Below are 12,370 nucleotides of genomic sequence, written 5' to 3'. Positions count from 1 at the left end.
ATACTACATCTTCACTGAGTCCCTTTCTAAAGGGTCAGGTACGGTATATATATGCATATGAGGATATTATGAGGATGATATACATGACTTTATTTCATAAGATGCAGGTATAGTGATTTGTTAATTGTTATACTTGTCTCCTGCATCCCTACTTCAACTGTAATATCATTTATGCTATGTTATGCTTTATATACTCAGTACGTGTATCGTACTGACCCCCTATCTTTGGGGGCTACGTTTTATGCCCACAAGTACAAATGTTCATTTCGGAGATCTGCTAGCTTAGGGTTTCCACTCATCTTATTCAGAAGTGCTCCACTGTCCCGGAGCCTAGTGTTTTGGTACTAATCTTCTAACGTATATATTCATTTATTCAGGGGTACGACGGGGCCCCTGTCCCGCCATATTATATCGCTAATACTCTTAGAGGTCTATAGATATATGTATGTGGGTTATACGTAAGTTTTGTTCAGCTGTGTCTATATGATGTGCTATAAATGTTAATTTTTTTATGGAAGCCTTATCGGCTTGCATTCCCTTTTATGATATGATTAATAGGAACTCCTCAGGAGATAAATAAAATTTGCTATATGTATATGGGAATGTTATGACCCAGTGGGGTTCTTATGTATAGTATCACATTATTCCTAGTTTGACTTAGCTATATCTGATAAATATATATACGGGGGTTGGGTCGTGACAGAGGCTTTCTCCCAAGTGGGAGATGGGGTACTACATTACTAAGGTGTTTTGTGTGTTCATAATGTTAATGGTTTAAGAGAGTTGATATTGAATGAGGCCTACAGTTCTTGGTATTCAATAAATTTGAGATACACCATGATGTATCATGATTTAAGGGAAGTGTAATGGTGGAATAGAATAAAGAAGGACATAGCGGAGTTTGTCGCTAAGTGTCCTAATTGCTAAAAGTTAAAGTTGAGTATAAAAAACTAAGAGGCTTAGCTTAATATATTGAGAATCCTACTTGGAAGTGGGAAGATATGAACATGGATTTTATATGGTTTGCCTCATACTTGAAGGCAATATGATTCTATTTGGGTCGTTCTGGACCGAATGACTAAATCGGCCCACTTTTTGCCGATTAAGATTTCTTATGGTGCCGAAGTTTATGCTAAGTTGTACATTTGTTAATTTTTGAAGCTTTATGGTGTTCCATTGTCGATTCTATCATATAGACGTGCTTAATTCACTTTACATTTTTGGACATTATTTGCAAAGGGTCTTGGTACAAAAGTTAAGATAAGTACCACTCTCCATCCTCAAACCGATGGACAAGCTGAAAGAGCAATCAAAACATTGGAGGATATGCTAAGGGAATATATGATTGATTTGAAATGAATTTGGGATGAGCATTTTCCATTCATTGAGTTTTCCTATAATAATAATTATCACTCTAGTGTTCAAATGACTCTTTTTGAAGCCTTATATGGGAGAAGATGTAGGTCCCCGGTATGACGGTTTGAAGTTGGTGCTATAGCATTGATTGATCCTGATTTAGTAGTTTACGTAATGGAGAAAGTAAGGCTCATAAGAGAGGGATTTCAGGCGGCTCAAAGTTGTCAAAAGTCCTATTCGGACACTAGAAGAAGAGATTTTAAATTTTGTCATGATTCGACCTAGGGCCTACTCATAACACGTCGATTGAAATGCTGAAGGGCTCCAACCAAGCCTCTTGTACATATCATAATCATTCATAAGGTAAAGAAAAAGAGGAAACATCGTAAGAGAGTCTAAACCCTGAATAGTAAATGAAGAATGTCACTTGGCAATATAGACTCGAAACATTTGTCCAACTAGGTGCCTCTACTCATTAATATGGCGGGGGCTAAGACATGTCCCTAGCTCACCCTCATTAGGAAAAATAGCAAAAGTCTTTGAAAATAATAACTAACTATATAACTAGTCCCAATAAATGAGGACTCACCACAACCACTGGATATGAAAGCTTAACTAGCCACATAGATTAGTATAATCTTCAACCTCAACCCTTACATTATGAGACAATATAGGCAAAAAGTATGCATTAGTATGTTGGAATGTACTAAGTATGTGGGCATGATATGCAACGTAAATCATGGAATGAAATTGTGACACCCCAAATTTTTTTTTAAAGAATCGAACATTTCTTCACGTGTGGGTAGACTCAGACCAGAGGAATTGTAATTGTACACATGACTTAGGATAAATTCCTAAGTATTTGAAGTGTGTTAGATGTGTTTAGGGGTCATAAGGGATCTCTAACACCAAGTCGAGTCCAAAGAACTCCAATCGATTAAGTTTTCGGACAAGTTAGTATAAAGGTCAACTTCAAATGACCCTATCTTTTGAAAGACTACAATATAGGTGGCCCACGACCCACCAAATTAAAGGTCGTCGGGTCTTCTTTCCAACGCCGCCAAGAATGTAATTTTTGGAGTTCGAAGTCAAAAGATATGATGATCCTAAGATGAACTAGCACAGTAGAGATTTTCAGGCTTGGGTTGCAATTGCTGGAAAACTGGGCTTGGTTCCGCAGTGGCGCGATGCGCCACTATCGCGCCAGAAACATGCCTCAGTAGTTTGGGCTCTGGCACGGTGCGCCACTAAAAGGTGTGCAGGGTTTTTCAAGCCAATTTCTAGAACCCAGAAAATATTGGCCTTGGCGCTGTAAGGGCGCGACGCGCCACTATCGCGCCAAAAACATGCCTCAGTAGTTTGGTCTCTGGCGCAGCGCGCCACTGCGAGGTGTGCAGGTTTTAGACGTAATCAGCCTGGTGCTGCAATGGCGCGATGCGCCACTATCGCGCCAGGTGCATTTTTGCCTATTTTTCAGAACTTTGAGAAGGGGCAATTTGGGAATTTTCCCAAATTATATATGTATCCTCCTTGAGCATTTGGAGACACATTTTTCAGCCCCCACTCTCTCTCTAGAAAAGCCCTATAAAACTCTATCCTCTTCATCTTCTTCTTCTTCTCCATTTCCAACAAGAAGAGTTCCAAGAGCTTCAAGGTTTGAGTTCTCCATTGAAGACCCAACCACAAGGTTTTCTTCAAGTCTTCACTAAGGTATGTAAGTCTAACCTAAAATATGGATTAAGTTCTTCCATATTCCCTTAGATGTGTTGGTTAGGAGTTGTCAAAGAGTTGCGCCTTCTAGAAAGGTTTTCTTGAAAGTTTTCCCTAAACTATGGAATGTTTTTAGATACAAATGGTTGATTAATGATTTTAATGAATTGAGTTAATAAATAGTTATTTTTCATATTATTAACTACAAATGTATCTATGTATATAGATTTATAGGTATTGACAATATTCTTGAGTTGAGTTTTGTTGAGAGTATGGGTTCATGTTTCATTCACATGAATCCAAGATGAGATTTCTTGTCATAAATGTCTTGAGGTTGAGATGGATAGTTGTGTGTATATATGTATTGATTGGAATAAAGGGAATGAATTGGTTAGTTAAGAATGTCCCTTTGCTTCTATAAAATGAACATAGGACAAAATAAGGATTTTGGAGTAGATGTTTGATGATGATACTTGACAATGATGTGATGATAATATTGGATGATGATGTTTTGATTGATGAAGAGGTATATTGATGAGGATGTTATGTGATGGAGTGGATTGGAGTCTAATGTGATTTGCATAATATGAGTTGTTGGAGTCTTATGAGCATTTTGAAAATAAATGATTTTGAAACTATTTTTTTTGCATAAACTAATTATACACTATTTTGAGTTTAAAGAGTAATTATTTTCATGTATGATTTGAAAAGAGTTAAGCATTAGTTGAGTTGAGGAGTCTTTTAATTATTTTGAACATGAGTATTTTGATTATAAATGAGTTGAGTATTTTACTTGTTAATATGTCTTATTGATCTCTTTAACCATATGATTATGTTTGTATGAGCTTTGTCCCCTATTTATTTAATTCTATATGTGTTGATGTTGTTGAGCTAAGAAGTTCCTAAAATGAGCCTTTATATGAGTATGAGTTGATAAAGATGAGTTGTTAAATATGTTTTATTGATCTTCTTAATTATATAGGTTTGATAAAGGATGTTATTTTCTTTAAAATGTTGCCTATAATTAAGTGTCGATTTAAGGTCTTGAAGTTGTGATGAGTCTCAAAAATTTCTCAAATGGATGGAGGGAATGATTGGTTATGTCCATATGTTGCTATAAATGTGCATTTAAATTCTTTTGAAAGATATGATTGAGATTGATCGGACAGTATGATTGGAAGAGATTTGATCGTGATAGAGTTGATGAGCTGACAAGGTTGTAATGAGACTTGTCGATATGAGTTGATTGAGTTGATTAGATGGAGTTTTATGAGCATTGAGTCTTGGGAGGAGTATCAAGCACCGAATTGGGCAAGAGTATACTCCATACTCGAACCCAATAACTGTGTTGCCAAATGTAGGGGGGATGGAACCATTAAAGTCGGATGCTTCCCCGAGAGTTTTATCCTGACATTATAGGACTTGGTTGGATTAGATCCATTATTTGTTGATTCGTTCATACCCTGGAAAAGTATGAAGGGACGCGGCAACACCGTCGGTTTGTTGTACTTTCACTGGCTCATAAGTGATGGTTATCGGGTAAGAGAAACTCCCAAATAGGTCTTGATAGTGCTCCGAGTTAGTTGAGTGGAGTGGCATGTGATTTGGTCCCGTCTAAACCATTTCTTATTAGACTTAGGACACTTGAGTGAGTTGTTACATATTTATTGAGTTGAGTCCTTTGAGTTGAATTGTAAAACGTTGCATAATTTAATTTGCATATTTATTGAGTTGAGTCCTCTGAGCTGATTGTTGAGTTGAATGTTGAGTTGATTGTATATGGTCGGATTGGATTAGATGAATTGTGATTGGATTTGATTATTGAGTTGAATGTCGAGTTGAGTGTATATAATCGAATTGTAAATGAATTGATTGAACTGTATTGTGTATGATTGGATTGGACTATATGGTATCTGATTGGTCTTTGTCTGAAAATGTATTATTACTTTAGACTTATGATGAATTGTTGAGTCTCTCTTATCCTTCTAATTTGAGATATGTGGACCGATATTATCCTTCCTTGAGGTATGTTCAATTCTGCCATATTACATACTCGTACATTCCATGTACTGACGTCCATTTGGACCTGCATCATTTCATGATGCAGAGATAGGTTTAAGAGATTGTCAATAGGAGCATCATTGGGGATCTATTTGCACTCAGCGTATTGGTGAGTCCTCCCCTACTTTCGGAGGACACCGCTTATGAAATCTTTCATTGAGTTAGCCCTTTTCATTTTTATGTGAGGTAACCATGAACATGTCATTGACACCAATTAGATAGTAGTGATAGAGGCTTTATAGACTAGATAGTGATGGGTCGATTGAGTACTTCTATCCTTGAGTTATGCTTGTCAAACTATTTTTAATGACAAATATTTTAGTTGATCTGTTGGCCCATGGCCTTTATTCTTTGAGTTGGATAGGTGATTTGAGTTGTCCGCTAAATTATTCTTTATTTTTAAACTTTCCGCTAAATGAATGAATGAATGGATATGTGATCAGGCTATGTGGTTCGCTTGGGAGCCAGAAATAGTTTCTGAGTGCCGGTTAAATTTATGGTACCCTCCCGGGGCGTGACAAAAATGGTCAAGCAAATCACATGGTAAGATAAGGTAAGTAAAGACATGAGAAAATTATACTGACCAAAGCATTTAAAAGGAAAAATTTAAAATCATAGCATACCTAAGAGATCATAACATATGTGGGATAGAAACCATAACTAACAATAAGACCATGCGAGCTAAAACATGAAATCCCGTTGTCTCCCCATACAACAAATAAAAAGGAGAATCTACTTGCCAAGGTAGACTTTACCCTGCTAAGCGGGTCATGCATATGCTATATATGGATCCACTAGCTAGGCTAATGAAGGAAACCTATAGTGGCACATAGTTATGAGATAAGAGACTTTATATAAGGACCCCATATTTCGAGCCTCCACCTCAAGTCCACATTGAATGCTAAGTCAAATCCCATAGAATACATACATAGAATAGAAATCATAATTTCATATATCATAGTCATGATCATAGGTTTGAAATCATAGAGTAGCTCATTTTCATAATATACTTGTAATATGAGAATTGTCCTTTCATCATTACAATCATATTTGCATAATTCATATCGTTTGGGTTTAGTTTACCATATAGGGCCCTAAGTCACCTTACTTCATAACTTGTATGAAAATCATTCTTCGAAACATACTTATAGTCCATGATCATAATTTAAATACATAATCATAATTCATACTTGGAAATTCATGATCATAGCTTATACTTAAAATTTAGGTAAGGCATGAATGCATGATCATAAACTTTATATCAGCCCATATATAATTCATATAGATAATATCATTAGGAAGTATAATTAAAAATACTCATAATTTTCATCATGAACCCTAGAGATCAAAATATGAGAATTCATTGAAAAATTCTTCAATTTAATACAATAACCATCAATTTCTATCAAAATAGACTCATTATCATACTTTGAATCAAAATTCATGCAATAGAATAGAGATCATAAAATGCATAAAATATCAAGATTTAATATGATAGAAAACCTTGATAAATTGTTTGGGCTTCATGGATGAAAGAATCCATGAATCAATACCCACATACCTTAAGTGAGAACACCAAATAATTTTGAAGAACTTGAGAGTTTTGATTGAGAGCTTCAGTGAATTTACTTCAAGTCTTCAATGGAGTCCTTGAGAGTCTTTTGTAGAGAGAGAAATATTTGAGTAGATGTATTATAGAAGAATGAATAGAATTAGAGGTTTGGGTTAATTTATAGAGTTGAATTAGGTCCTAAAAATGTTTAGGTTCATTAGCTAACAATTTGGGAAAAGTCTAAAATGCCCTTACTAAAAATCCAACTCGACCAGAAAAGCCTTGCTAGGTCCGCAACGAGGACTTATCGCGGGCCTTTCTGTTTTATGCAGTTTCTTGAGAAATCTATCTTTCGATCTACGGGTCCTAAAAATCCACCGAAACTATTTTCCATTAGGCTTTGACCCCCCTGATCGATATTCTAAACTTGGATTTTTCAAAAAGATTAAGAATAAGGGGAAGTTACAAATATGATGTGGATTTTTGTCCCTGGTGAGCATTTTTGAGGGATGTTACAAATATGATGTGGATAATTAGGTATAATTGAAGGTTTCACCTATGAAAGGTGTAATTCTTTTTAATATAAAGGGGAAGTTGAGTCCTAGATATGTGACCCTATAGAATATTGAAGCGTATTGGTAAAGTGACATATGAGTTATATTTGCCATTTGAGTTGTCTATGGTTCATCTGGTATTTCATGTGTCAATATTGAGAAATTTGTGGGTGATCCAAACTCTATTGTGCCATTGAAAATTATTAACGTTGAAGAGAATTTGACTTTTGAGTAGGTTTCGATGGAAATCTTAGAACGGCAAATGAAAATACTAAGGAATAAAGATGTTGCATCCGTCAAGGTGTTGTGAAAAAGTCAACAAGTAGAGAGTGCTACATGGGAAGTAAAAGAGGACATGATGAAGCGTTATCGATATCTCTTTCCTACCACTCAAGCTTAAGGTAATAAGTTGTTCATGATCGAATTGATTAAACTCCTACAATTCAGTTCCATATGTCATTCATAGGCATGAAAGCAAAGTTTTAAAACCATGTTTTATGTGAATTTTACGTGTTGTATGCATTTAAAAGTGTCCCTATGTTCATCAATATTTTAAAGGATTCTCATGATTTTCAATCAAATTGATTATGTATATGAGTTTTACTCTAAATTAAAGTATGAATTATGATCATGAATTATAAGCATGCATAAGATATAAATTTTATGCAAGTTATGAAGAAAGGTGACTTAGGGCCCTATGTGGTTATCTAGGATCCAATTATATGGATTATGCAAGTATGATTTGTAATGATGAATGGTCAATTCTCATATTGCAACTATGTTATGAAATGAGCTATACTATGAATTATGAAATTTATGAACAGTGATGATTTATGCTAAGTATGTTTACTATGTTATGTATTCCGTGGAATTTGACTTTGCACGGAGTGGACATGAGGTGGGGGCCCTACCAAAAGCCTTAGTAGCAGCCTCAAGTCTCTAAGAATACATGCCAGCATAGGTTTGCCTAATGGCTTACCTTGTGGATCCACATATAGCGTATGTGCATGACCCGGCTAGTCGGGTAGAGTCTACCTTTGCAAGTAGATTCCCCTTTTCTTCATTGTATGGGGAGGCAATGGATTCCATGTTATAGCTCGCATGGTCCTATTATCGATTATAGTTCCTATCCCACATATATATATTATTATTATGTTATCTTATGATTTTAAACTATGTCAATTATATGCTTTGATCACTATGTCTTTCCTCATGGTATTACTTATCCTGTTTATCATATATATTCTTAATCATTGCACCTTATGATTTATGTTGCTTGATATGCCCACATACTTAGTATATTCAAATTTACTAACGCATATTATTGCCTACATTATCTCATAATATAGGGGTTGAGGATAACACTCATTTACATGGATAGTAGCATTTCCAATCATCAGAGTTATTGGTGAGTCCTCATCTTATCGAGGACGAGTTATGACTTTGTTTGATTCTAAATACTTTTTGTTATATTTTACTTTGAGTGTGAACTAGGGTCATTTCTTAGCCCCTGCCCATGTTTGTGATTAGAGGCATTAGTTGGATAAGTGTTTGAGTCTATGTTGTCGAGTTACATTCTTCTTTAAGAATCATGGCTTAGACTCTCTTATGATATTTCTGTATTTACTTTAACTTATATATGTTTTATGATATATCAAGAGGCTTTGTTGGATCCCTTTGGTGTGTCGATTTCCCTGTTACGATTAGGACCTAGTTTATGTCGTTACACAAGGTTGATCATCAGAAAATAGAGGTGGTGAGAAATTTACCTAGACTATTGTTTCCGTCAAACATTAGGAGATTTTTATGTCTATTTGGGTATTATAGAAGGTTCGTTGAAGAGTTTTCTTCCATATCATCTCCTATGATGAGGTTGAATAAAAAGAAAACAAAGTTCTTATGGACGGATGAGTGTGAAAACAGTTTCCAAACTTTGAAAGATCGACTTACGTCCACTCTTATTGTGACTCTACCGGAAGGATTAGAAGGGTTTGTGGTATATTTTGATGCTTCATAAATTGGGTTGGGTTGTGTATTGATGCAAAATGGTAATGTTATAGCCTATCCTTCTAGAAAATTGAAAGTGAATGAGCAAAACTACACTACCCATGATGTTGAGTTAGCAGCCGTTGTGTTTGCTTTAAAGATTTGGTGGCATTACCTCTATGGGTACATGTGGATGTTTTCATCAATCAAAAAAGTCTCCAATATGTGTTCCCTCAAAAGGACGTCAATCTAAGGCAAAAGAGGTGGCTTGAACTCCTCAGGGTCTATGACATAAGTGTGCATTATCAACTGAGTAAAGCCAATGTGGTTTCCAATGTGCTTAGTAGAGTATCTGTAGGGAGTGTGGTTCATGTGGATAAAGGGAAGAGGGATTTGGTGAATGATGTTCATCTGTTGGCTAGATTAGGGGTGAATTTGAGTGGTTCACATGATGGTAGTATAGTTGTTCATAACGGGTCTGAATTATTTTTGGTGGTGGATGTTATGCCCAAACAAGACCTTGACCTAATGTTTGTAAATTTAAAGAGGTTGGTAAATTAAAAAAAAGTACATGTCTTTTCACATGCCGAAGATGGGGTACTTAACTACCACAGTCGATTATGTGTTTCGAATGTGGATGGCCTAAGGGGTTTAATTTTGAAGAAGGCTCATAATTCTTCATAAACTGTACATCCCTTTTCGATGAAAATGTACTGAGACTTAAAAGATCTATATTGGTAGGGTGGTATGGAAAAAGACATAGCAAGGTTTGTGTTTGAATGCCCAAATTGATAACAAGTTAAGGCCGAACACCGAAGGCCAGGTGACCTAGCACAAGATATTGAAATACTTACTTGAAAGTGGGAAGATGTGAATATGGATTTTGTAGTGGGTTTGTCTCGTGCTCGAAAATATCATTACTCGATTTGGGTGATTGTTGATAGAATGACTAAGTCGGCTCACTTCCTACCGGTTAAAACATCATATAGTGCCCAAGATTATGCTAAGTTGTTATTTGGGAGTTAGTGATATTGCAAGGTTTTCCATTGTCAATTATTTCAGATCGTGGAACCCATTTCAATTCTCATTTTTGTAGATACTTTCAAAGGGGTCTTGGTACTAAAGTGATGCTAAGTACCTCATTCCATCCTCAAATTGATGGGAAACCCGAACGAACAATTCAAACACTAGAGGATATGTTAAGGTCTTAGGTGTTGGAGTTCAAGGGAAGTTGGGATGACCATCTAACGCTCATTGAATTCGCCTATAATAATAGCTACCACTCAATCATTAAGATGACACTATTTGTGGCTTTGTATAGGAGACGATGTAGGTCTCGGGTTGCTTTATATGGTTCTTGATTCTTTGGAGAAGGTGAGAGTCTTTAGAGAAAGGTTGAAGATGGATCAAAGTTGTCAAAAGTCCTATTCCGATACTAGGAAAAGGGATCTTGAGTTTAATGTAGATGATTGGGTATACTTAAAGGTTTCACCCATTAAGGTTTAGTTCGATTTGGTAAAAAGGGGAAATTGAGCCCTAGTTGTGTAGGGTCTTATAGAAAAATTGAGACGTGTTGGCAAGGTTGCTTTTGAGTTATACTTACCTTTGGAAATGGCCATGGTTCATCCAGTGTTCTATATGTCAATGTTTAGAAAATGTGTGGGTGATCCTCATTCCATTGTCCCATTGAAAGTAGTGGGTGTTGAAGAAAACTTGACTTATGAATAGGTCCTAGTTGAAATTTTGGACCGGCAAGTTAAGAGATTGAAGAACAAGGAAGTTGCATACGTTATAGTCCTTTGGAGGAAGCAACAAGTTGAAAGTGTACGTGGGAAGCAAAAGAGGATATGATGAAACGTTACCCTCATCACTTTTAGCCTACTCAAGCCTAAGGTACTAGTTATTTATGATCAAATGTTCAAGACTCCTATGTTTCAGATTTTCCCAAGTCCTTCTATGCATGGTTGTTCATAAAGTTGAATTTTAAAGTAATGTTTTATACTAAGTTTAAAGATCTCATGTTTTATGCATTTCAAGTGCCATTGTATTCATCTTGGGTTGATAGTCCCTATTTCGTGTTGTTTTTTATGTTAATGATTCTCATTCGAGGACGAATGTTACCAAAGGGGAGATATTGTAAGACCTCGGAAGTTAGAAAGACCTAAAATAAGGAACAAAGGAAGAAATCTCAGGAAAATACAGAAACTGGCACCAGTGATGACCACGGAAGGACATCCCAGCCGTGTTGAGAACCACAGACCAAGGTAGAGATTTAGAGACTCATACCTACAAGAAAGGGACCACGACAAGGGACCATGGTTTACACCACATACTTTAGTGCCCTCCGTGGTGTCCTCTCCCCTAAGGCCTCAGAAAATTTTCTATGGCAAGGACCATAGATGACCACTACTGGCCGTGGAGCTCTTCACAGACCATGATGTGTTTCCATGGTGGTCAGTCTGCAGGCCTCCTATAGACACATTTCATGAGCCATGATTCCCTCCATGTACAGTAAAGGTTTCCATGGAGGAAGTTGAGAGACTTTCACTACAATCACCAAGATTTTTCCCTCTAAGTCAATCACCAAAGGACACCACCACTTATTGTGGTGAACACCATGGACCGTGATGGGTCCCCTTAAAGATGAGTCCGACAAGTTTTAATAGGTGAATTTGTCTTTCCTAGTGTTTTAATGTTGAAGTGTGGTCGTTTTAGAGGCTTAATTGACCCTATATAAAGATCCTAAATCTTCTAAAGCCCTCATTTCTCACTCTTAGACTCAAACAAACAAAGTTCTTTCCTCTCAAGTTCTCCCAAGGTTTCAACAAAAGATAGGGTTTCATTTCAAGATACCTTCAAGCGACAATTTATTTTCAAGTTTGCATTAGGGATTTGTGTCCTCAAGGTATGTTATTCTTATCAGGGGTTCTTCCACCTATGGAACCCAAGTTATTTCTAAGATCAGTATTTCAATTTCAAGTGATGAATGCTTATGGGTTTTCATGTTATGATTTCAAATGTATAGATTCTTGAATATTTGAAGTTTATCTACCTATATTGACTTACATTGACTCTTATCAATCACAAATCAAATTTTATGGGAGTTCTCTCGAACCTTAACATGTGCTATAGATAACCAATCTAAACCTTA

The sequence above is a fragment of the Solanum dulcamara genome, chromosome 3 (assembly GCF_947179165.1).
Source record: "Solanum dulcamara chromosome 3, daSolDulc1.2, whole genome shotgun sequence".
NCBI lineage: Eukaryota > Viridiplantae > Streptophyta > Magnoliopsida > Solanales > Solanaceae > Solanum > Solanum dulcamara.
The sequence above is the reverse complement of the archived record's forward strand: the minus strand, read 5'-3'. Positions refer to the sequence as shown.